General features: G+C 38.7%; 1 protein-coding gene across 3 annotated transcripts in view; it reads right to left on the bottom strand.

Moving 5' to 3' along the window:
- The window catches only part of LOC131686824 (cytochrome P450 315a1, mitochondrial), a 414542-nt gene that overhangs the window by 217598 nt on the left and 170414 nt on the right, over positions 1–26530 (bottom strand). Inside the window, exon 1 of one of the 3 annotated variants that reach the window (XM_058970984.1) lies at positions 778–896. The exons of the other annotated variants lie outside the window; for them this stretch is intronic. The gene's annotated coding sequence lies outside the window, so the exon portion shown is untranslated. Of the gene's footprint in view, positions 1–777; positions 897–26530 lie in introns of those variants that run through there. 3 annotated transcript variants of the gene reach the window in all.

Here is a 26530-nt window from a genome sequence, read left to right as displayed (position 1 = left end):
TATAGAGCACATCGCAGCTTGCCAGTATATCTCGAACCGGGATACTGAGTGATCTTCCTCGAGCCCAAAGGGAATCCAATAGTTAAGATCTGGCAGAACAGTACTCGGCGCATACCCAGACAATATGTTCGATATCGTGATAACCGTTGCAACAGGCGCAGATACCGCTTTTTGCGAGCCCAGTGTAGTGATTGGACATGAGCCGAGACATCACAATTTTGTCACACCCTCATCAACATTCATTTTCTTCGTATACATTTGCATCTTGTACTGTATCGAATAAACTCGAGAATGTTTATTTCGAGCTTAGTAGGACATAATTCGTATTTTTGTGACTGCAATCATTGTAAATGATAAACTGTGCTTTGCTTATGTAACTCAAATCAATTCCGCCGAAAGTTATCGTCGAAGTAGGGTTGAACTGTATTCGCATTTTCAGACTAGATGAAAATGTGGGGAATAGCCGGCGTAGTCATTATACCCTGAATACCCGCTTTCTATAACTACAGTAGAAATTGGGACAGTATTGAGTAGCTTAAATCAAACTAAGAGTTAGTATTTATTGTGCATAATATAAATGTGCAAACAAATGTTCGATGTTAGCAAACTAACCAAATTTTGTTGACAAGTGAAATTATCCGTCAAACTATATAATTTTACACATTCTAGTGATTTGTTTGTCGGAATGTAGACAAAGTCTGCTGGCGATAACAGTTTGTTTACATCGTGTTTGCTTTTTTGCTCTGGAGAAAGTTCTATTTTATCTGCTTTACTTACCGTTTGTCGGCGAAAAAGTTTCCAGTCGCTTGACGGACATTCTGTTTTGTTTCCTGTACTGCTCACCAGTGAAATTCTTGTGCTAAAGTGCTTTATTTCGCCGTGTGAAAACTTTGTGAGTCTACGGTGAAATTGTGAGATTGCAACCTGTGTGTAATTCCCCACAAAAAAACTTACGCGCTCACTTCGCCATCTGCACGCGAGTAGTGGAAAGTGTTCCCCACACTTCAACTTTGCGCACAGCGAGACGAAATCTCGGGTGGGTTTTCAAAAGGTCGTAAGCGACAAAAGGCGGGTTGAAATCAGCCATGAGTTATAGTTGCAAGTCATGCGACTCTCCCGTTAATGGGATTGAGAAAATTGCATGTCGCGGCCATTGCGGATCGATTTTCCACCGAACCTGTATTCCCGGTATGCAGCGATCCGCACTAGACCTGTTGTCTAGTTTTAACAACAACCTGTACTGGCTCTGTGACGATTGTGCTCGCTGTTTCAACGAGTGGGTGCAGCAATCCGTGTCCGCCTTTTCCCTCACTACGCCCAATCGCTAAACTACCTACGCCCATGAAATTGAGCTAAGGCTCTTGAATAATTCATCCAAACATACCAATGTGATAAATCTAAAATATATGTTGTTATTTTGGTATGCTATATGAAATATCATTGGTACACCCGCAGTGTTGGCAAAAAAATGATTTTTGGCATTTAATTCGATCTATCGAGCTTTGAAAAGTTATAACTTGTTTTAGAGACATTCTAACACCATATGGGGTAAGACGGACATGTTGCGGAAAGTATGATCACAATGCAAAATATTGAAATTTACTGTTTTTTAGCGGATGTTTTGAATAGATTGTGGTTCTTAATATACACTGATAGAATATATTCGTAAATCGCTGCGAATTAGATTCGTACAGACAATTTTCATAAAATATATGATTTTTTTCGTACATATGATGAATCATTCGTAGTTCAGTTGAAACACTTTTATTTTTTATTACGAGTTTTTCGTGAAAACCACGAAACGACTTTCGTTGGCTTATTACGAAACGGCTTCATTAGGCAAACGAATTGTTCACTGCTATATACGAAAGTCTTCGTAATATTTACAAGCATCATTCGTCAAACCGTCAGCGTCAAAAGAGAGGTAGAATATGGGTCAATAATTGTTGATAATCACGGCGATCTCGTTCTGACTATTTAGTAACCGCATCCGTGTCCTCCGGTTTTAGGAAGATTTCCTGAACCTCTTTCGCTTCCAGTTGATCCATAATCCAAAGCAGTACAGATTAGAGATGGTCGGGTTCGGGTCTTTAGACCCGAAACCCGGACCCGACCCGAACTCGACGGGTTTCGGGTCGGGTTCGGGTTCTATAAATTTAAGCTTCTCGGGTTCGGGTCGGGTTCCGGGTTTTCAAATTTGAAATTCTCGGGCTCGGGTCGGGTCCGGGTTTTTAAAATTTTGAACTTTTGGGCTCGAGTCGGGTTCGGGTTTTGAACAAAACTACCCAACCATTTCTTGACGCTGTTTGCGTCTATGTACAAAACCCAGTCTCTTTTTATACTTCGTGATACGAATGGAAGACTTTTAAATCGCTAGAATTCGTATTTTATTTTTTAAAAGAATATTCATGAGAGATCATTCAACAATACGTGTTTCACATCTAAAATCTCAGCGATTTATTTTTTATGATAATTAGTAATAAATCAAGTTAATAGGAATTTATCGGAAAATATTGGTTCAACTTTCTGTTTCAAAATATTAATTTCGACAGGTACTTTAAAACCGATACGTAGGCCGCGGTCTGAGTAAACGCGTAAAACTCGGCTGAAGTGTACAGCAAATTGTATCTAAAGCAAAGCGACTAGAAATCTACGGGAAGTAGAAATAATAAACACCAATCTATTGATCCGCTCCTGATTGGTCGTATTGACAGAGAGATGGTAGTATGGTGGCTATATTGAATAATAATTGTCCACTAACCCTACAACGGTTTCATGATTTTTTCTCTAAGTAACCGGTTTTTTGGGATACATTCGTACCCCAGAACTACAGTCGCTCTAATATGCCTAATTTTAATTAAATTGGATAGTTTTATTCTAAAACATAAAATTTTACACAAGTTTCTCGCTTACTATGTATCGATGTTTTGCTTTTAAAAAAGATATAATGTTTTCGGGATTATGTACACATGACAAAACATTTACGTAAACGGTTTTGTACTTTAACAAACTTTAAGCGGGTACTGTTAAGTTGGTCAAATGCAACAAATAGGTTGTACCTGCTTTAATGGAAGTTTAATAATAATAAAATTGATTGATGATTTATTTATTTATTTATTTGTTTTATTTCCAACGGACCTCAGCGGTCTTATTGAAATTCTAAAGCTACTTGGTACAATTACGTTTACACAAAATAACATAACAACATAATGAACATATTTTACAAGGATTTCACTAATTAAGCTAACACAATAAAACAAAATATTAAAACATCACAAATGTTACAGTATCAGTGCGGTTATGGTGTCCATGGATCTCCTGAATAATTCCTACGAAATTCTCGATACCGTATACCTCGTGGCCACGTTCCTCGAGAAAGAGCTTTTTCCTTCATTGAAGAGTGTAGTTGAATCCTGAATGACACAAAGTCGAGGGCTGTAGTGTCTTGCCAAGCCGGGACAAGCTTCTTAACCGCTAAAGGTATTTGGTTATCCAAGCATGTTGAAACAAGATTAGTTACTTGTTCTTCGCTGACGTCACTACAAATATTCGAGAGAAATAACTCGAAATTTGTGCTGGGTTCTGAAATGCTAGCAGCCATGTTCGATTGCGTTGATGACAACGGGTGAACTCGCTCAATTTCAGTAATATTAGCTACGTTGTCGGATAAATTATTCGATGCCGATAATTCAACCAAGCTGTTCACAGATGCGTTCAACTGATCGATACTGGACTGTAAGTGCGCTATCTCCTCATCGCGTTGCTTTTCACGTTGTGCATGAAATGATTCTAGAGATGAAATAGTGCCACGAAAGCTTGCATTTTCCAACACGTCGCGGCACCTATCGCACATCCAGAAAACATTTGAGTTCTTGCATGCTTCAATTTCGTCTTCAGATAAACCAGTACATTTCTTGTGAAATACCCGCCAACCATCGCAAAAACCATCGCAAATCACTATTTCGATTTTTTCAACGTGAAGCGTACACTTCCCACAGTTAATTTCCATCTTTCAATGCAAAGCGTAAACAAATAGTATGAGGCGGGCGATCGTTGTTTCAGCAGTCAGCTTATAGCAAGAACACAAAAGACAAAAGGTTTCGCCGCTGGTGTTTGTTCGTCCCGTTAATTTTGTTTTAAAAACAGGCAAAACTTCCACTTTTTTAGTGACACGATACTATCCAGTTACGGTAAACGATTAACACTACGTAAAATTTCAGTTTGGCAATAAGTTAAATGTACTAAAACGATGGAAACACCGGAAAATTGGGTTTCTTACAGAGCAAACAAAAATACCGAACAGCACGGATCAACTTCACACAATTTGATAAAGATTGCTTGCAGTTAAAATAAACTGTGGCGGAATAACAATGAGTGCAAATAGCTCTGGGGTACAAATGTACCCCACAAAACCATTCTAGGGATAAGATTTGCCAATGTATATTTTAAACGAAAATATAAAATAAAATGGTAATTAAATTTTAATGCAGCACGATTTATATTTTTGGCATAGTTGCGATCCACGAGATGCTTTTCAACCATTGACAAAAAAGGGCGTTGTACCCGGGGACGATTTATCAATTCCCATATATTGAAATCACAAATTTGGTGGTACTGCTGTGGCCTATTACCATAGCTAATTTAATACATGTGATAAATCATATAAAACTGCCTTGCAGGAATGGTTTTTGATGCAAAATTAGAAATTTTGATTAGGTACGGGCAAGGTAGTTTGAAACTGTCACCATTAAGTTTTTTGCTTCCCCATGAGTTAGCCACCGATTTATCCTACTTTCCGGTTAAGATATCGACGATTTGTAAGTTTCTCATAACATTACAAATTCGACATTCAATAATAGCAAATAAAAATGCGGATTCTACTCGCCAGTGATTCGTTTTGCCATAGGCAGATATAACTCAACGCGTATGGTGCTACTTCAAATTCGAGTGATTCTACTACTCGAAGATGAGCTAGGGTGTCTAAAATTAAAAATCTTCGAGATCTTTGGAGGATTCTCCGTACTAGCAAGTTGGGTTCGGATCGGGTTTCTCAAATTAAAAATTTTCGGGTTCGGGTCGGGTTCGTGTTTTCAAATTTTAAAATTCTCGGGGTCGGGTCGGGTTCGGGTTTTATAAAATTTTCATTCTCGGGTACGGGTCGGGTCCGGGTTTTCTAATTTTAAAATTTTCGGGCTCGGGTCGGGTGCGGATTTTTCAATTTTTTTAATGTCGGGCTCGGGTCGGGTTCGGGTTTTTCAATTTTCAAGCTCTCGGGTTCGGGTCGGGTTCGGGTTCGAAAAAATTGAAACCCGACCATCTCTAGTACAGATCCAGTTGAGCCATCGCGAACTGATCGTTGGTTTTGTATGAAGAAGTTTGAGCTTTTCTCTGCTGAAGCAATGTAAAAATAATATGCTAATAAATACGAAAACTTTTCTAAGATGAACGAAATGAATTCGTGCAACCAACAAAATCGTTCGTAATATACACAACCATTTATTAAAATAAACAAAACATTTCGTTTCATTCAGGAAAAATATTGCTGCTTTCAATGTCCACTAAATATGTAAAATTTACGAAAACTTTCGTACATCAAGTGGCTATTACTTCACACCACAAACTTTCTAGTCCTCTATAGAGGCGAGCAGGTTGAAATAAAATCGATTTTGCCAGATCGATCGGTGTTGTCAAATATCGATCCCAAAAGATCGAATAACAAAAATAATATGCTAATAAATACGAAAACTTTTCTAAGATAAACGAAATGAATTCGTGCGACCACCGAAATCGTTCGTAATATACACACACGTTTATTAAAATAAACAAAACATTTCGTTTCATTCACGAAAAATAATGTCGATATCAACAATAACATTCGTGCAGTGTATACCAAATATATAAAATTTACGAAACATTCATGTAATGTACACTATATATATATATAATATTTACGAAAACTTTCGTTCATCAAGCTACTTACTTCACACCACAATCTTTTTAGTCATCAATAGAAGGGACTTTTTTCAATATTTTTATTCAAAAATTTCATTCATTTTGTAAAAATAACTCCTACAACATTTTTTGTAGGATTTGTAATTTTTAGACTATAGCCATTTGAAAAAAAAAATGGTAAAATAAGTTTGACCCTTTCCAAAAAATAGTCTAGATCATTTTTGGAAAAACTAAATATGCAAAGTGACTTTTCGTGGTAAAGTCTTCATGTACAGAGGTTTTATTAAAATCTGAGGATGCTGCCAACTCTGAATGCGGTTTAGCGCGAAATTCGTCACATGCTTCAGAAACTAACCTCAGAATTCTGAATATAAAATTAAATTTCTTATGCATACACTATATAACATATCTGACGAAAAAAGGACGAAAACAGAAATCAACGCGAAAATTTACGATAACGCTAAAGTTGAATTCAACGCAGTGCGTTGACGATGACGATGAAATCAACGCCAAATTCAACGCCGATAATGGCGCTGAATTCATCGTTATCGGCGGTAAAGTTGAATTCAACGTTAACAACCCTGTAAGGGAGTAGGCTGAATTAAAATCGATTTTGCCAGATCGATCCTTTTAGTTAGTTGAAAAATCGTTGTTGTCAAACATCGATCCTAAAATATGGATTGAAAAAATAATGTGCTAATGAATACGAAAACTTTCCTAAGATGAACGAAATGAAATCGTGCGGCCAACGAAATTGTTCATCATATACATAAACATTTATTGAAATACACGAAACTTTTCGTTTCGTTCACGAAAAATAATATCGTTATCAATGATTACATTCGTGCAATGTAAACTAAATAAGTAAAATTTACGAAAACTTTCGTTCATCAAGCGGCCATTTCTTCGTACTAGAAGAAATAGATTTGGCCACATCGATTTTTTTAAATAAAAAAAATCTATGTTGTCACATATCGATCCCAAAAGGTCGACTGAAAACAATAAGAGGATAATAAATACGAACACTTTTCTAAGATAAACGAAATTAATTCGTGCGACCAACGAAATCGTTCGTAATATACACACATGTTTATTAAAATAAACAAAACATTTCGTTTCATTCACGAAAAATAATGTCGTTATCAACGATAACATTCGTGCAGTAAACATTAAACGTGTAAAATTTACGATAGATTTCGTTCACCAAGCGGCCATTCTTGTTCATGAAATGAACGAAACCTACTACTTAGAATGCACGAAAATACTTCGTGGCACAAAACGACGAATGAATTCGTGTATTTTATGATCGATTTCATTATATTTACGAATTTATATCATCAGTGTATATGTTCAATTCGAATGAAAAATGACGTTTTGGGATTCGATTTAGAGTTGAAGCAAAAGATGTATTTTCTAATAGCGTTTTTGCCGTTGTCATAAAGAGAGGTACACAATCAGTTCCAACATTGGATCATTTGGTAAGTCACAATCAATAATACAAAACTGGAAGGTTATATATTAAATGCGTAATTGGTAACATCAGTTCCTCGATCACACACAGCTAGAGTATGAGACTTGCACAAAATAGTCTACCTTTTCCAGGTTCTAGGAATCCCCTATTGAACCTCGGTCACATTAATGTACATCCTGTGAGACTTCAGCTAACGTTTGACTGCTAGTATTTCGTTTCTACGGGCGAGACATTCATATAAGTATGAATCAATAGAATTAATCAAGACTGTCCGTCTTGCCCCACCAGTATACATATTTTTTAAACGTTTGTACCTATTCACGCTTAAATAAACTTACCTGTTATTTTGCACGAAATTACTTTATCGAAACAAAGGAAAAACTCCGCGAAAGAATTGATTTTTTCATCGATAAACCTTAAAATCGGAAACTTTAAAATTACATACGCACAAAACTGCACTACTGATTATCAATATTTGCTGAAATTTTATACGTTTAGCAGTATTCAAGGCCCTACTAAGTGTTTCGTAATTCAAGGTTACCCATAGTGATAGAGTATACATATAATACAATTGAAGTTTTAATGTTATATCCCTAAAATAACCATGTGTCCGTCCTTCCTCACCTGTCCGTCTTACCCATAGTTCCCCTATGGGGGCGCCGGGCGGTCCTTCTCGAGCCGGCAGGGGTTCCTCCAGACGATTTCGTAGTACGGCTCAGATGCAGATCGGCAACACACCGCGTTGCGCGTGTGATGTTGTGCTGTAGGTCTCGTGTTTGTTGGGTCATTCGACAGAGATATTTTGTGTTGTCTTGGAGTCGCATCAAACCATCGTTGCAGTACGGTAGGCGGAAGAGGGCACTTCTCAGAATGATCCAAAAAATAATAGGGGCAAATAAATCTGATATTGATGGTTTTTAGGAAGGTATATAAGAGGGACATATAGAGCACATCGCAGCTTGCCAGTATATCTCGAACCGGGATACTGAGTGATCTTCCTCGAGCCCAAAGGGAATCCAATAGTTAAGATCTGGCAGAACAGTACTCGGCGCATACCCAGACAATATGTTCGATATCGTGATAACCGTTGCAACAGGCGCAGATACCGCTTTTTGCGAGCCCAGTGTAGTGATTGGACATGAGCCGAGACATCACAATTTTGTCACACCCTCATCAACATTCATTTTCTTCGTATACATTTGCATCTTGTACTGTATCGAATAAACTCGAGAATGTTTATTTCGAGCTTAGTAGGACATAATTCGTATTTTTGTGACTGCAATCATTGTAAATGATAAACTGTGCTTTGCTTATGTAACTCAAATCAATTCCGCCGAAAGTTATCGTCGAAGTAGGGTTGGACTGTATTCGCATTTTCAGACTAGATGAAAATGTGGGGAATAGCCGGCGTAGTCATTATACCCTGAATACCCGCTTTCTATAACTACAGTAGAAATTGGGACAGTATTGAGTAGCTTAAATCAAACTAAGAGTTAGTATTTATTGTGCATAATATAAATGTGCAAACAAATGTTCGATGTTAGCAAACTAACCAAATTTTGTTGACAAGTGAAATTATCCGTCAAACTATATAATTTTACACATTCTAGTGATTTGTTTGTCGGAATGTAGACAAAGTCTGCTGGCGATAACAGTTTGTTTACATCGTGTTTGCTTTTTTGCTCTGGAGAAAGTTCTATTTTATCTGCTTTACTTACCGTTTGTCGGCGAAAAAGTTTCCAGTCGCTTGACGGACATTCTGTTTTGTTTCCTGTACTGCTCACCAGTGAAATTCTTGTGCTAAAGTGCTTTATTTCGCCGTGTGAAAACTTTGTGAGTCTACGGTGAAATTGTGAGATTGCAACCTGTGTGTAATTCCCCACAAAAAAACTTACGCGCTCACTTCGCCATCTGCACGCGAGTAGTGGAAAGTGTTCCCCACACTTCAACTTTGCGCACAGCGAGACGAAATCTCGGGTGGGTTTTCAAAAGGTCGTAAGCGACAAAAGGCGGGTTGAAATCAGCCATGAGTTATAGTTGCAAGTCATGCGACTCTCCCGTTAATGGGATTGAGAAAATTGCATGTCGCGGCCATTGCGGATCGATTTTCCACCGAACCTGTATTCCCGGTATGCAGCGATCCGCACTAGACCTGTTGTCTAGTTTTAACAACAACCTGTACTGGCTCTGTGACGATTGTGCTCGCTGTTTCAACGAGTGGGTGCAGCAATCCGTGTCCGCTGCTCCCATTGTGGACACAAAAAAAATATGTGAGGCTGTAGATAATTTGAACACGGCTGTCTCAAATCTCTCGAGCCGTATTGAAAATCATTTTCCAGCCAATTGCGGCTCTGTAACTCAAAGGGGGCTGTTTGTCAAGCGACATCCGGAGGATCTACCCACTCCGAAACGATGTCCGGAGAATAATGCTAAAATTCGCGCCACTGCAGCCGCTGTCTGTGGTACTAGAGCCATTCAGCGGGAAATCAGAACAGTTGTGGATGAGCGGGAGCAGTTTTGGGTCTATTTGAGCCGTCTTGACCCGAGCCATACAGTGGAGGAAATCGTTGCCATGACCCAAGAATGCCTTGGAATAAGCGATGCACCCAAAGCAATTTTGTTGGTCAAGAAGGACACCGATCTTACGAAACTCAACTTTGTTTCTTTCCGAGTTGAGCTTCCGAGCGAACAAAAGGACACTGCACTCAAAGCGTCTACTTGGCCGACTGGAGTACTCGTTCGGTAATTTAATTTCGACCAGCCAAAGCAGGATAGATTTCGCTAATGGGATACCGAGATGCACCGCAGCTTGTATTATGGAAGCCCTCGATCCCCCCGCCACAGTCCAGCTACTGCAGCCAATGTTCACCAGTCGTCTCGGTCCTGTGTGCGGGAGTCTTCCAAACTTCCCCCTGCGGCAAGTACCTATTCTTTCTGAATAATTCAAGCGCTGAAATGTTCCCCGATTGCAGTTCTCCTCTAATTGCACCGTATCAGCACCAGATGCCGTTCTTCCTGCCTACGAACCGCAGCTGTTTACGAGAGACACCTAGTCCAGCTGCATTGCATACATCCCACGTAATGTCGTCTCTTCGGTCACCGGGACGCACACTTGCCGCCAGCCGTGAGGAAGCTCTTAGTCCCCCCACCACAGTCGAGCCTTTCCTGCCAGCGACCAGCAGCCGTCCCGGTCCTGTGGTGGAGATGGGACGAGGGGTCTTCCGCAAACCTACCTCAGGCAAGTACAATGCATCTCTGAGCTCTTCCTTGCCTCAAAGCTCTTCGATTTCCAGCATTGGTCAAAGACGGGCTAAGCTGCTGCTATATTACCAAAATGTTGGTGGTATTAATTCAATCGTTGAGCAATACCGTCTTGCAGTCTCCGATAAGAGTTTTGACATCATTGTCTTCGTCGAAACATGGTTGAACGATGACATGCTTTCCAGTCAGGTGTTCGGTACTGAATACGAGGTGTTTCGCTGTGACAGGAGCCCTAGCAACAGCCGAAAATCCACCGGAGGCGGCGTATTAGTAGCTGTTAAAACCAGCTTGAACGCAAGAATCGTCGAGAACACTGCTTGGGTTTGTCTAGAGCAGGTTTGGACAATTATCGAGCTTGGCAACCGTAAGTTGTACTTGTGTGCTTTGTATGTTCCACCCGACCGCGCTCGTGATACCGAATACGTTGAAGCACACTGCAGCTCAGTTTTTACTATCCTCGAAGATGCTAACGCTGTTGATGAGATCATGGTACTAGGAGATTTTAATCTTCCTTCTATTTCATGGAAATCTTCCCCTAATGGATTTCTTTATCCGGATTCGGACCATTCCGTTCTCCACCCTTGTGCAGTGAGGCTACTTGACAGCTATAGCTCAGCCACGTTACTACAAATCAATCCTATTGCCAATGAGAATAGCCGCCATCTCGATCTTTGTTTTGTCAGCGATCAGGTTTCCGCCACATCAATAGTGACGGCTCCCTCTCCCCTAGTAAAACCAGTGGCACATCATCCTCCACTGATCGCCACGATTGATAGCTCCGTGGTGCATGACTTCGATATATTACCGCTTTCTGTCTCCCACAATTTCCGTAAAGCTGATCATCGCAGTATCGCAGACCTTCTTTCCACCATCGATTGGGAAAATATTCTGGACCCCGAAGATGTCGAAACCGCAGTTCACACCTTTTCAAACGTTCTGGTGTATGCTATTGACAGGCACGTTCCAAAGAAAGTTCACCATCGACAAACCGGCCCTCCATGGCAAACGAGTACACTGCGACGGCTGAAGTCTATAAAGAGAGCTGCCCTGCGGAGGTTTACCAAGTATCGCACAATATCACTCAGAGACTATTACGTCAGTCTCAACCATGCATACAAACGAGCCTGCCAACACTGTTTCTATCGATATCAGCAAAATATTCAGCGTAATCTCAAGTCGCATCCTAAACGTTTCTGAAAATATGTGAACGAGCAGCGCAAGGAATCAGGCCTGCCGTCGTCTATTACTTTCAATGGGAATACAGCTACCACATCTCGAGACATATGTGCACTTTTTCCGGAAAAATTCGCGAATGTATTCACAGATGAGGCACTAACTATTGAGCAAATCGAACTCGCCGCTAGCAGAGCTCCACTTGTAGGCCAAGCTTTGGGTGCTATCGATGTCGATGCAACGATGATTACCAGAGCTTCCTCTCGGCTTAAGTCATCTTTCAATCCGGGACCCGACGGGTTCCCCTCCGTTATCCTGAAAAGGCACATTGAAGTTTTGATTACTCCGCTTCTTCATATTTTCGAGCATCTATTGCTAGAGGAGTTTTCCCGTCTTGCTGGAAATACGCGAACCCTGTCCACAAGAAGGGTAATAAGCGAGACGTCAATAACTACCGTGGAATAACTTCATTGAGTGCAGTTTCAAAGTTGTTCGAGCTGGTGATTATGGAACCTCTTCAGGCTCATTGTAAGCAGTACCTAAGTGACGATCAACACGGCTTCACGTCCGGGCGGTCAACAGCGTCTAACCTGCTGTGTTTAACATCCTACATAACAGAGAGTATGGAACATCGTGCTCAAACCGACGTTGTTTACACCGACTTATCTGCTGCTTTCGATAAGATAAATCACGATATCGTAATCGCAAAAATGGAGAGATTTGGAATAAATGGTAGTGTTTTGCAGTTGTTTCGATCCTACCTCACAGACCGAGAGATAGCGGTTATCATAGGAGATTGTCAGGCCCCCACCTTCATTTCTACGTCAGGAATACCTCAAGGAAGCCACTTGGGACCGTTGATGTTTCTGCTATATTTCAATGATGTACATCTAGTTCTGAAGACTCCACGATTGCCCTTCGCAGATGACCTCAAGATATTCCGCCTAATTCGGTCAATTGAAGATTGAAGATTTCTCCAACAGCAGCTTGATGTCTTTGCTGATTGGTGTAACACGAACCGCATGTGCGTGAGCCCGAAGAAGTGTTCGGTAATATCGTTTTCACGGAAAAAAGATTCGATTCATTTTACCTACCGTCTACTAGAAACAGACATTGAACGCGTCAGTCACGTTAAAGATCTGGGAGTGATTCTGGATCCTCAACTTACGTTTAAACAGCACGTCTCCTATGCAGTTGGTAAAGCATCTCGAGCACTGGGATGCATCTTCAGAATAGCCAAAAATTTTACGGATATCTATTGTCTCAAATCGCTCTACTGTTCTTTATCGCGATCAATTCTAGAATATTGCTCTGAAGTTTGGAGTCCAAACTACAATAATGGCATTGAGAGAATAGAGTCCGTTCAGCGTCGCTTTTTACGTTTCGCACTTCGTAGATTGCCGTGGAGAGATCCTTCCCGACTACCTCGCTATGAAAACCCTACATGTTCGAAGGAATACTGCAAGAGCCTTGTTCATCGCTGACACTCTGCAAGGTCGTATAGATACCCCAGCTATTCTGGAACAAATCAACATAAACGTCGCTCCTCGAGCACTACGCAACAACATTATGCTCAGATTACCATTCCGACGCACTAACTATAGTATGTATGGAGCCATCACTGGTCTGCAACGAATTTATAACCAGGCAGCTACGACATTTGATTTCAACGTTTCTCGACAAAATCTGCGTATACGTTTTTCCAGACTATTTAATCAATTAGCTAACAACACTTAACCTTTTGTTTTGACGTAGGACTACGTCTTTGTTTTCGATATAGGGGTGCACGTTGCAAATTCTACAAAAATGGTATGTAACGAAAAGTGGTCCAATTTTAAACGCATATAATTCAGCCATCTCACGATAAATTTTCAAATTTTTTGCGCATATCGCCCCAAAATAGTTCTAAGAATAGATTCCAATAGATAAACCCAAAGATTTTTGATATTATGGCATTAAAAATTTAAATAATGAGCAACTTAGTCAAAATATCGCGCATTTACACACAGAAGATAGCGCTTCCCTAGTCCAGCACGACAGATTTTTATACCTAGCGCGCTACGCTTCTATGAATGACGTCACCATCGACTATTTAAACGGACGGATTTCGTCAGTGCAGCTCAGTTGCCTGTTGAGCGGCAGATGAAGCAGGTCACTGCGTTGTGTGTTTTCACAGCCAGTGTAGCTGAGTTAGAAGTCCGTTACACTGCCTGTGGCGGTACGCTACCCAGTTAATGCGACTGCGCTTGCCGTTTAAACACTATGCTATCTTTTGTGTTGTGCTCGTTTCCAGCACACTTTTATGTATAATTATTCGTACACAAAATAGTTTGTACATGCGAGCTCCATTTGCAAACACGGTTAACATAGTGTTTTGGTATTAGTAGTCTCTTTCGCTCTACCCATCATCATCAGCGTTCATTCATTTTGCTTTGTGCGCTTGGGTTTAATGTTTGAGACGAATGCGTAGGTAGATATATCTAATTTGTTACTAAATTGCACAACGAAAGTTTATTATTATTTACGTTCGATCAATTCATTGATTCATGTCCCCATCACGTGATTCATTTCCACTCAGCCTATAGCATTTTAATTCTAGTAATAGGTACATACTACAAAGCCTATTTATGAATGAATACACTGCCACTTGAAAAACCGTTGCAAAAACGCATCTTGTCCATATATAGAATTGTTTTCGATTCTTGTATATTTATAGTTTCGATATACGATGATGACCACTGCATTCGCTATATTTGTATGCGTACTTTAGGAAAGTTGCAATAATGGCAAAATATAACTAGACCAAGCATTCTGGTCTATACATGAAATGTGATTATATTGTCTAAAATTTGATTTTTCTTTACTGATCCGGGTTTTTTACCACACACAATCGAAAAGTTTTTACAAGCTAATCTTATGCTATAAAGATTTAGTTCCAGATATTAGTTCGGTCACAGTTTTCTGTCTTCTTTCTTCAGATCTTCTTAAATAAGTTCAATCGGATTCGATCACCTACTACAAATGAAATGACCAGATAAACAAGAAGGTTTGGTTAAATATGAAATACTCGATGTTGATTGGTTGTGATTAAACCATACGTAAGAAATATATTTGATTTATTATTACTATAAATGTACTAAGAAAATAAATATTTTACATTAAGTAGTATAGTCCTACGTCTACAGTTCGTGCAACCCCATAGGGCTGCCCCTTGTAGTTTTTAATTATTGTATTACTATTGTTTTTGTGTACTTGATTGTTAGTAATTAGACTAGTATTCAAGTCAACATCATTGGGGCTTTGATATGCCTGTTGATGTATTGAATAAATAAACAAATCAACAAATATACGGATGCGCAGCACAATAGATGCTTTGAATATCATCATAAGGAAAACATGATATGAAATACTATGAAAACTACCAATAATTATATTGCTTAGGGTTTTGACGTCAAGTAACTCAGACAAAATCGAAGAATCGAAGACCACTTGAGCAAGATGCCACAACAGGTACTTGTGATAAAATGTGAGAAAATCGACTTTTCTAAAACTGTGTTCCGAATTTCGTTCAACTGAAAAGATATTTTCTAACCACGCTCCTATGATCGTTAGATGTTTAAAAAAAATCGTCTCATTCAATGTACTAATTGAATTACAGCTATCTGCGTTATACCAGACAGTCAGTCGATATTCCGTTGAATATTTTGGAATGAGCAAATTTTCATTCACTTCCTCCGAGAAATCGAGCCGGCAGCAGTGACATTGTAGTAAATAAAACTATTTTTAATCTTCAATGTTCTAGACCACCAAATCAAAATAATTTATGTCTATTCAAATAGGTTATGCAATTTATACTTACTCCTCATCCCATAATCATAATAAAAAATGCTTACTCGAACACACATGCCATATCTCGTCGAACTGAGTCGAATCGAAGATCGTACTGAGTAATCCACACTTCGGATAGATGGTCAAAATGGTAGCCGGGTTGAATTGGTTTTACTGAACGTAAAATTGTTCTCAATTTTTATAAAAAAATCGCATGCTTAACCCATAAATAATCTTTTCTCAAAGTGCAATTGCGAAAAGTGTCGGGAAAGAATATCTTTACACTCCGTAAACTGGAACATATTAGAATACGCACAAGAAAATTGAATTTAGAGTCAATCTCAGGATTTCCTGAGTTGTTCAATAAACATCACCGCTTCCATTTTCGATCAATTTGAGTATTTTTTTATATTTCAGATTAGAAAACATTTTCGCTATAGTCGCAGGATCACGAATTAGTTGTGCGCCTCTTTTCAACATGTTAGCTAAGATATTAGTTTACAGTACTAAACAAATTCCGAGAAAAGCTCATTTGAATATGTCCTAATTTGGTTATATCGCCACAAAAACCGATCAAGAAGAGCTTTGCATCCGTACTAAGTACATTAGTTTCCGAAGATTTTCGCAGACAATGGCCTCCTGAAAATACAGATACAGAAAAAAATACAATGATGTCCTCTTTTAGCCTTTATATGGACGACAAATAACTTCCTAATACAGAACCTGTGCCACAATATCTCAGGCGCAAATTGATATCTTGCGATACTATGAAAAACCTGAACCTTTGAAACTTTTTGGAACTAGTATGAGAGATCATTTTGGTAATTAGAAATAACAGTTTTCCATTTCACTCATTACTCCTATCATCCACGTGCTGCTATAGCTATAGATGTGTCCACGTGCTATAGGTAGCAGAAAGGAAGCCAAGGTTGTCACATACACATGCACGTTGAGCCAGGTGCGCTAACAGTGGTGTAACTGCGTAGTAGCGCGCGCTTCCGCAAATAAAGAAATTCTCGATCAATAGATGTATTTGCAAGCGTTGAATGTATTTAATTCAACGCATAACAATGTAAAAATCGTATTCTGCATTTTTTGGTAATCTACATAATTACAAACAGTTATAATCCATAAATGAACTTGTAATATACTACGAAGGAATAGGACGGAATCCTTATTGATACAACACTGGTTTTGGTGGGGTGGAAACCAGAGAATGCAGAGAAATGTGAGAGGCAATTTTGTTTTCGGGAGAGGAATCATAAAGGATTCGAAATTATCGCGATTTTCTCTACTAAAACTACCGATAACTTTGGAAGTAATTGGAAATTTGAAATAGATTTTTCACCAATGTCTTCGGTAATTATCCTAGTTCACTGGATACCATTTATTTTTTTTATTTTTGGTCTATTTCCAAAGATATTGCGAGATTAAGGCAAAAAGGTACCTATTTGCTGCCCTATGGGCGCGGAAATGCAGACTCCCACGTTCAATAATTTTTATTTACTTCAAAGTACTGAATGTGTGAAAATATTCAAAAAATCGACGAGAACATTTCAAATGGGCCGATAAACAAAACGTAAACAATTCCGGTTAATACTTACTTCAAATGGACACTAACAAAGCTTTATACATACCTTAAATAAGCCGATTCTGAAGCCTGGCTGTTGGCGAAATAATGGATTATCGAAAAGGCACATAAGCAAAATAACAGGTTTTGCTTATGTTCCCTTTCACTTACCCTCAAAAATTAACGGTTCATATAGAGTTCTATGCAAATCATTTCACTCACACCACTTGGGTGGTTTGTTTTCCTCCAGCTATCATATGTAAAACTGTCAGTCAATTTAAACATTTGAAATAGTTCGCATAAAGTATTTGTAATGGTGCTGAAATTCTCTTTGTCGCTGGAAAAGTCATTCCGAAGACGTACAATGCCGGTTGGTCAGATTCCATCATGAGAATAATCCGACTGAAAAGTTATTTTCGATTTGTTTATCTCCACCTATGACAGGTGGAGGAAAACAAATCGTCGAACACACTAATACAGTTACAGATTGTCAAGTACTCTATACACCAAACAACAAAACGATGGGGCCCTTTCTTAATGAAAGAGACTATACTTGAAAAGGGAACAAAAACATCGCAACACCAAGAAAGGGATCAAAATAAACGTCACATAATAATTTGCTGTAAACAAAAGGGCTCACCCGCACGCACTATAAGCTAACGTATCACCGAAAAGGGATTATGGGAGAGGGCACAAAACCAGTGCGATGTTTCAAAAGGGACCAAAACATTTATCTGCAAAAATCGTTCAAAATACTTTAATTTAACGCGGCATTGAGTTGTTTGGTCCTTAAATCAAGCTCCTGTTCATAAATGGGAATATAAAGTACGAGGTGATTTTTCAGACGCCATTTTCTCAACATGAGCATATTTATTTATTCAATTTCATCTTTGACGCAAAGCGCCATACAGATTGCTATTTAAACTAATTACATAAGTAAGGTATTGTCGTATAGGTTGGGACGCTGTATAGGTTGGGACAGCTCGATATTTTCGTTCCTATGCAGTGTTGCCATCTGTTATTTTTAGCACATACTAGACTCGATTGTAGCTCATTTTTTATACCAAGTTAAAGTTATAGTTCATTATTGTCACAGCTACACTAAGCAGTGTCAAAAACAAGCGAAAAATCTTTTGTTGTGCTGATTTTTGCGCCATCTTAAATCGGGTGATCGGTACCGAGTATTCTGATCGTTTGTTTCAGCAGTATACGTAGGTAGTGGTGAGTAATTATGGCACCGGCAATTTGTTTCTCTGCAGACACTGAACTTAATGTGACTAATTTATCTTTGGTGATGATCGTTTAGACAAGACTATTATTCATACAGTAGCAAAATCACTTAGTTAACATTCGTACACGTACAAAATATACGACACGCACCGTTATCAAGAGTAAACCGATAGAAAAAGCACTGCAGAAAAGAGGCGACACAGCGTTACGATAAAACGAGATGCACGTATATAATGCCTTATGAAACGTTGACGTCGAATTCAGAATTAACACGGAAACGAAAAACTACCTAAAATTGAGGTCCTTTGACTCAATCACGAGGTATCGTGGGGGAGCTTAAAATTAGGTAAACCGTGTTGAAGGTAGTTTCCGTTTAACCACGGCAAAAATTACAACTCATTGATAGGTTTTTTATACTCAAATTTAAGTTGAATTTACCTAATTTTGAGTATACCCCAAACAACTCAAAAGTGCCTTCCTCCACGGAAGACCTCGACTGAGTCGAATCTCTCGTTTTGTTTTTGACAACACTAACAAGTGCGAAAGCGACGCACAACTCAAAAGTAAGTTAAGGTTGCACAGAGAATGCGCAAAATTCGCAAACGAAAAAAGCAGTTTTTTTCCACACCGTATGTCAGATCTTCATAAAAATCAATCAGCAGTACTGTAACAACATTCTACATATGCTGATTGATTTTTATGAAGATCTGACATACGGTGTGGAAAAAAACTGCTTTTTTCGTTTGCGAATTTTGCGCATTCTCTGTGCAACCTTAAAAGAACTTATTCTGCAGGTTGTTTTATTTAACCGTGAAGTGAGAGTAAAAACCCAGTCAAAAAGGGCAAGTTGCTGGCTAACGGGGGGCTATTTGCCAACTCGGATGCGCTAATTGCCCTTCAATTTGCCAGCAAATTGCTGGCAATTAGGGGGCTATTTCAAATGCAACATTTGGGCGATTTGCCGCCGTCATTTTTTAGCCGCTCTACCCGCCCTTAAATCGCCCCCAAATCACCCAGGGTCTATATGAAAATTACAAATATTACTTATTTTCGGATTCATTAGCTACTCACATAAACTTATCACTACACTAGGTAATCACCACCAAACTATAGGAAGAATCAATGGTGAAACTGACATTGCACACCAAAACTTACCACAATCTGACTTTTATTAAGAGTTTAGGTCAGATATCTTGTTCCACTATATTTACACACTATTCCACAATTTCCCACATTTGTTGGCTAAATGAAGTGCACTAGACAAACAAAATACAAGCGAGAACACGCCAATCGTTTAAAAGAACTATTTTAAGCTTAAGCTAAACATGAACCGCCATGTTGGAAAAACGCAAAAACAACCAAGTCCTTTTCAGCCGCCAGAAAATTTGTCTAAGTGTTGAAATTGCCTTTAAATCGCATTCGCAAATTGCATTTGTTCCTAGGGGCAATTAGCACAGGCGAGTTGAGTTAAACGTCAAACTGTTTAAATCGCCTGACCATGTTCGTCCGCATTTTTTTTGACAGGTAAGGTGCTCGATATGACCACCTTTTACTTTGACTGGCGGTGGTTAGCTATTTTACATGGGCTTGACGGTGGACTCTAGACTACATTTTTTTATGTTTAGAGATTTGTAGCTTGGCAACCTTAGAATCTCATAGCAGCACGGCGCGTGTTTCAGGTAGTGGATAGAAGCGAAGGGGTACTCTCACGAGTGGCAGATTGAATTATTTTTGCTGTCAATTCAACTCGGCCCGGGGACAACTTGACAGCTCCCATATATTGAACTAATAAGTAAATTTTGTGGTGATTTGGTGATGTCATGGCGGCTCGAATGGAGCTAAACTCGAAAAAGGCGCATCCCATTTATTTTTTTATATCTGTAAAAAATAAACAATTTAAGCATTTCTATCATCAAATTTATTTCGCTGTTCAAACTAGAAGTTGTTCTCATTGCACCATGCCTAAACAGCAACATAGATTCCATTTTCAATTTAAAAAATCCAATATAAAAGAAATTCGATTTTCAGAAATTCAAGATGACTTTCAAAATTAAGCCACTTCCACTTCTATTAGAATTTCCGAAAATCTTCCGGATCGAATCAACATTTTTCCCAGGCATGAAATCCTGCGATAGATGCCGTTCCGTTAGGTTTCTATCAGACTGGAGTAAAATACCAGAATAATTCTGAAGGGATCCGTACAAAAGAGATTATAACTACTAGAGGGAGCAAAGCGCTACTGTCTCCATGTATTCACGGACTGAAACATGGGGTCTCGCTCTAGCATATTGTATCCCATTACTTTGACATGTATGTACCCGGGGCAATATGTATCAAACTAATGGGCCTAGCATATGTAAGAGCTAGATAATAAATTATCAGTGTTAGCAGCGACTTGCGACCTCTAGTAGATATAATCTCTTTTATCCGTACCAAAACCATCGCAATATCTTCCGGGCAGAATAAAACTGATAAATTAAGTACCCATTAATGCGTAGAAAACTAACATTTTCAATAAAAGTGGAATAACCCATGAAATGGGTAAAGAGTTTGTACCCATAAATGAGTACAGACCTTGTACGTTAACCTGGGTATGTTCTACCCATTATTTTTCGCTGAACAGTTACAACAAAATGAATTCATGAAAATCGCGCCAGAATGAAAAATACTGCCAATAGAATTATGTCTGAATTTAAGGTGGCAGTTTCATTGCTGCCCTAAAAAATTAACAAGTTGCTCAAAAACAGGAAACTGAGCATCTTTACATCTTAGAACCCCTCGGTTGTTATTTTGGGCTTTGAATCATCAGCTGATTAATCATTAGAAGATTGATCCTAAGGAGACATTTATTAATGTTTAATGTATTAATCATTAATGTTTACCTTCCTGAACAATTCATAAACACTAACAAAAATCAAATGAAACGAGTCAGCCATGCATTCATAAATCATATAGGATATCCGCGATTGATCGGGAAGCTGCGAGGGAGTGGAAAAAATTATCGTCAACTAAACGGGACTAGTACATGTTTTAGGGTTCACAAACACAAGTTACTGGTTGAGTTCGATAAACCCAGAGGGGTTCAATTGATATCTGATATAGGTATCTCAATATTGATTTGTTGGCCATTCGGAATTCCAGGGAAGATAACGAAGAATGAAACTATTGTAAATTACAAAAAATACAAATGTTGGTTACTGGTGGCCGAATAACAATTATAGCTACATTAGCTATCCGATATAGCACAGGAATCCACGAGGAAAGTGGCGAAATAATTGTTACAAAAGGTTTACTTTTTGGCAAAATTTTGCTTGCCGAATCCTTGGAGGAGGTGGCTATGTATACTACCGACTAAATGAAACTAATAAAAAACTTTTAGGTTCACAAAATGTCTATATTAGTTTCATTTAGTTAGTTATTTTATTGATTATTGATGGTGCTAGTTACTGACACCCAGATGGTGCTAGTTATTGACGAGAATAATCCGAAACACTAAAACAAAAAACCATACTTAATGCAAGGTATGTGTCCTTATGCACAAAAAAATGGTCTCGTCCAAATTTTTTTCCTTTTGGGAATTTTGGTATAGTTCAGGCGTTTGGTACTTATACCACAGACTAACAGACATAACACTCAAAAACAAAGCTTCGCCCGCTTTAACGGTCATTTTAAATATATTTGTAGTTGGGACTGTGGCCACATTTGAAATTATGGCGCCACTGACATATGAACAAGCATATGAAGGATAGACTAGTGAAAAATTGTTCCCAAACCTGAGGGGTAACCCACCAGTAAATAAGTGTTTGGGACTGTGAATAAAAGGTGGAGCTAGTGTTCTGGGAAAATTGTCGGATCGATGTTTTTTGAGGGAATTCCCTCATAGTGTTATGTCTGTTAGTCTGTGCTTGTACCAAAAGACAGTTTCGGTTCATATTCCTCGTCGGCAAACAGAACATCTGTGCTTACTATCGAGACATCACTCGGTATAAGCCAGTGGTTTAGTGTTCACGCAAGACGTGTGACTTTTTGGAATTTAGTGTCTAACTACTGCTAATTTGGGTACTAGTTTAGATACATAGTCTAACTAGACACCCAGATGGTGCTAGTTACTGACGAGGAGAATCCGAAACACTAAAACAAAAAACCATTCTTAATGTAAGGTATGTGTTGGTATTGGTCTTGTCCAAAATTTTTCCCTTTTGGGAATTTTGCATAGTTCCAGGAGTTTGGTACTTATACCAGAAGACAGTTTCGGTTCATATTCCTCGTCGGCAAACAGAACCTCTGTGCTTACTATCGAGACATCACTCGGTATAAGCCAGTGATTTAGTGTTCACGCAAGACGTGTGACTTGGAATTTAGTGTCTAGTGCTAATTTGGTACTAGTTTAGATACATAGTCTAACTAGACACCCAGATGGTGCTAGTTACTGACAAGGAGAATCCGAAACACTAAAACAAAAAACCATACTTAATGTAAGGTATGTGTCCTTATGCACAAAATAATTTGGTCTTATCCAAAATTTTTCCCTTTTAGGAATTTTGCAGAGTTCCAGGCGTTTGGTACTTATACCAAAAGACAGTTTCGGTTCATATTCCTCGTCGGCAAACAGAACCTCTGTGCTTACTATCGAGACATTACTCGGTATAAGCCAGTGGTTTAGTTTTCACGCAAAACGTGTGACTTTTTGGAATTTATTGTCTAACTAGTGCTAATTTGGGTACTAGTTTAGATACATAGTCTAACTAGACACCCAGATGGTGCTAGTTACTGACGAGGAGAATCCGAAACACTAAAACAAAAAACCATACTTAATGTTAGGTATGTGTCCTTATGCACAAAAAAATTTGGTCTTGTCCAAAATTTTCCCTTTTGGGAATTTTGCATAGAATACTGTAGTTGTGCTTAGAAAAATGCAGCAAATTTTTTGACATTTTCGGACTCACATCCGGAAGAAAAGTATTTGATTGAACGCAAGTTTGCAAGCTACGCCAATGGTTGACATGTTCGGATGCAGCCCAAGAGCGAATCTTATGCTTTATCCAATTTATCGAAAGTGGTAAAACTGGGTCTGGACCAACGAAGTCAGTCGCAGCGCCCGCTCTTGCCAATTCGTCCACCCATTCATTTCCAGTAATACTGGAATGACCAGGTACTCATTGAAGGTAGATAGCATTTGAAATGCTAAGTTTTTCGACTTGAATTCGACATGCGATTACTAATTTGAGTCGAACAAGTTTGGTAATCCACCAAAGTGTTGCTATAGAAGCACACACTTAGTTGAGCTCGGAGATTTGCCGCACAGCCGGGTAATCAGTAAATGTTTATACTGATATTTCTGAAAAGTGTGATTTGTTTGCTGATTGTCAGTAAATTATATTTAGAATCTCAGCAAACAATTAGAGCTTTCACTGAGATCTCAAATCTCTTCACTGTTCAAATCTCGGCAAAAGCTGCCAAAAATGCTGAAATTCAGGAAAAAAAATTAAATGTGCATAAAAACAAGCGGGCAAGCCTCTTGGTATACAGCTACTATAAGTGTGTTTGTTTTATGCACGACCTCATTCAAGTCACGTGGAGATTCAATCGTCGGGAGATACTCCTGAAACTTAGTTGCCAAGCCTTCATCGTACAGGTGCCAGTTCGTGGATATGGGATTACGATATGTGACAATATCTAGCGAGACGCTTAAATGATCAAAAATGATGTACTTATATTCAGATAATGACGGCTCCAACTCGTTCGGCACGAGCCAGTTTACCAACTCATGCGTAATACTGCCAGAGCAGACATTTACATCTAATACCTCTTCTCTGCCAACTCGTGCAAATGTTGGACGATTTCCTACATTAAGTATGGCCAGATTTGTACTGCTCAAATATTCCATCAATTCGGTGCCCCTCAAATTGATATCTGAGCTGCCCCAAATTATGTGGTGGGCATTTGCATCACTGCCGATTATGAGGGGAAACCCATTTCTGCCACAGTATGATACAACCTTTTTTAAATCATCAGAACGTGATGGTTCGTTATTCGGCAAATATGCCGAACAATATACGTATTTTCTGTTTATGATATCAACAGCCATATTGACTGCGACAGCACAAACATCGCGATATAAGACATGCGTCAACAGCACTATTTGCAAGAATACATGCACGAGGCATTTCACATGGATTTGTTATGCCATTTTTGTTGAAAGCTACGAAGACGGGTTTAAATAATTTTCCAACATAGAATTTTCCTTCACGGAAATACAGTTCTTGAACCAAAGCTATAGAAGCTTTTCCTTTCTGCATAAGGTAGGATGAATTCATAGTTGCTGTACGTTTATACTGAAGATTAATGTGTGCTGCTCTAACCATACTGGAGGACAGAACTACACATTTCATTATCAGCATTTGTTGTACAGCAGCTAGAAGATACCAAACACGTTGGCTTCTAATAACCTATAGCGAACCCTGAAATGGGTATTAGGGACATCACCACCTGAACTCCACAATTTCCGAAAAAACAAACGTCCACTGTGTCGCATAACACAGTAAAGGTAAGACCCACTACACTCCGTGTGCGAGTGGCATATTTTAGTCCTACCGGCCATTCAGTCCTCCGCACGGAGAAACAAGTTGATTTGAGGACTCCAGTTTTAAGTCGCCTAATACGATATGGGAGCAGTGGATCAATTCTTGGTTGGGAAACTCCAACCTGCCGGATGCACCACGGCCTCTAGGCTGGTTTTGTCCGGAGAAAGATAATAGACTGTTATCAACCTCCTAGTGGACCCCAGTTGGTCGGTTAATGAACAATCTTTATATTTTATCTACGAAATAGGGATTGAAAGCTTTCGTTTGACGTATTAACAACGCACAGTGGTTAGAGGCTGGCCAAAACCTCAAAAATTTATTTTTGAAATATTGATATTTTATATTTTTCCTAAATTTCTCTTATATTGAATGATGTATATTCAAAATTTGTATGATCATTGGATAAAAACACGATTTTTAACATCACTTCAAACGTAGCAAAGTCCTGACTTTTTAATGATTTTCATTTCCGAAACAACCATTGCTCTGTTCACTTCAATTGCATGTTGCTCTTTTGATTTTGGTCCGATTTTAGCCCAACTAGTTTCATTGTGTAGAGGCACGAAAGAATTTGTTAGTGTGGAAAATACATTTGGTAAATTTGCTTGGAACTATGACTTCTTAGTTTAAATATGTTTGAGGCGGTCAGATCAAAAATACTTTTTCCACTAATGTATTCTGTACAAATTTCGGAATCATTTCGGAACGGTCACATAGTATACATTCTAAGGGAAATAACCTCTACTTTTCGAATATCATGGTCTCGTTCTGCGCCTAGGCGCGCAAAAAGGTTTAAGGAGATTTTGAAGCTTTGTTGCTGATATGGAAGCGCATGGTGTTTAGTGTAAAATAGACAATCTACAGTAAACCAACACGTTATACAATGGATTTAAAGTAGTGTTCTTCATTTTTTTTTATATTGCTGACATTGGTGAACAGTAACGGAAAATCTATCATGAAAACGGGATCATAGTTATAAGAAAGGTTCAATGACACTGTATGGAAAAATGCATTTAATATTTTACGACTTTTGACATCAAAAATGAACTCAGAAGCTCAAAATTGCTAATTTGTTTGAAGACCCGCCACTGTGCAACGCCCATAGATCTATTCACTGATTTTTTAACAAAAGTTTTCCGTAAGTATACGACTATTGGTAGGGTAAGGTGGGGCAAATCCAACCCAATAAATGATTCTTGCTGTAAAATGCTCATTTTACATAGGATAAAGTCGTTTTATATACCAAATTAAAGGTTAGTCTGTGCAACTTTCAATATATAGCATTTTATTCGTATCTTGTGAAAATTTTGAGCTACAAGCGTTTTACGAAAACGTTCATTTTTGCTGTTTTCAAAAACGGTTCAACCGCCTATGTTTTTGGTTGATTTAGCACAAATATTATCCAAATTTTATGGTTTTTCGATGATAAATCAATGAATGCTATGTTATTGAATTGTAACA

Source organism: Topomyia yanbarensis, chromosome 1 (assembly GCF_030247195.1).
Source record: "Topomyia yanbarensis strain Yona2022 chromosome 1, ASM3024719v1, whole genome shotgun sequence".
Taxonomy (NCBI): domain Eukaryota; kingdom Metazoa; phylum Arthropoda; class Insecta; order Diptera; family Culicidae; genus Topomyia; species Topomyia yanbarensis.
Note: the sequence above shows the minus strand (reverse complement) of the source record. Positions and strands in the feature narration are given on the sequence as shown.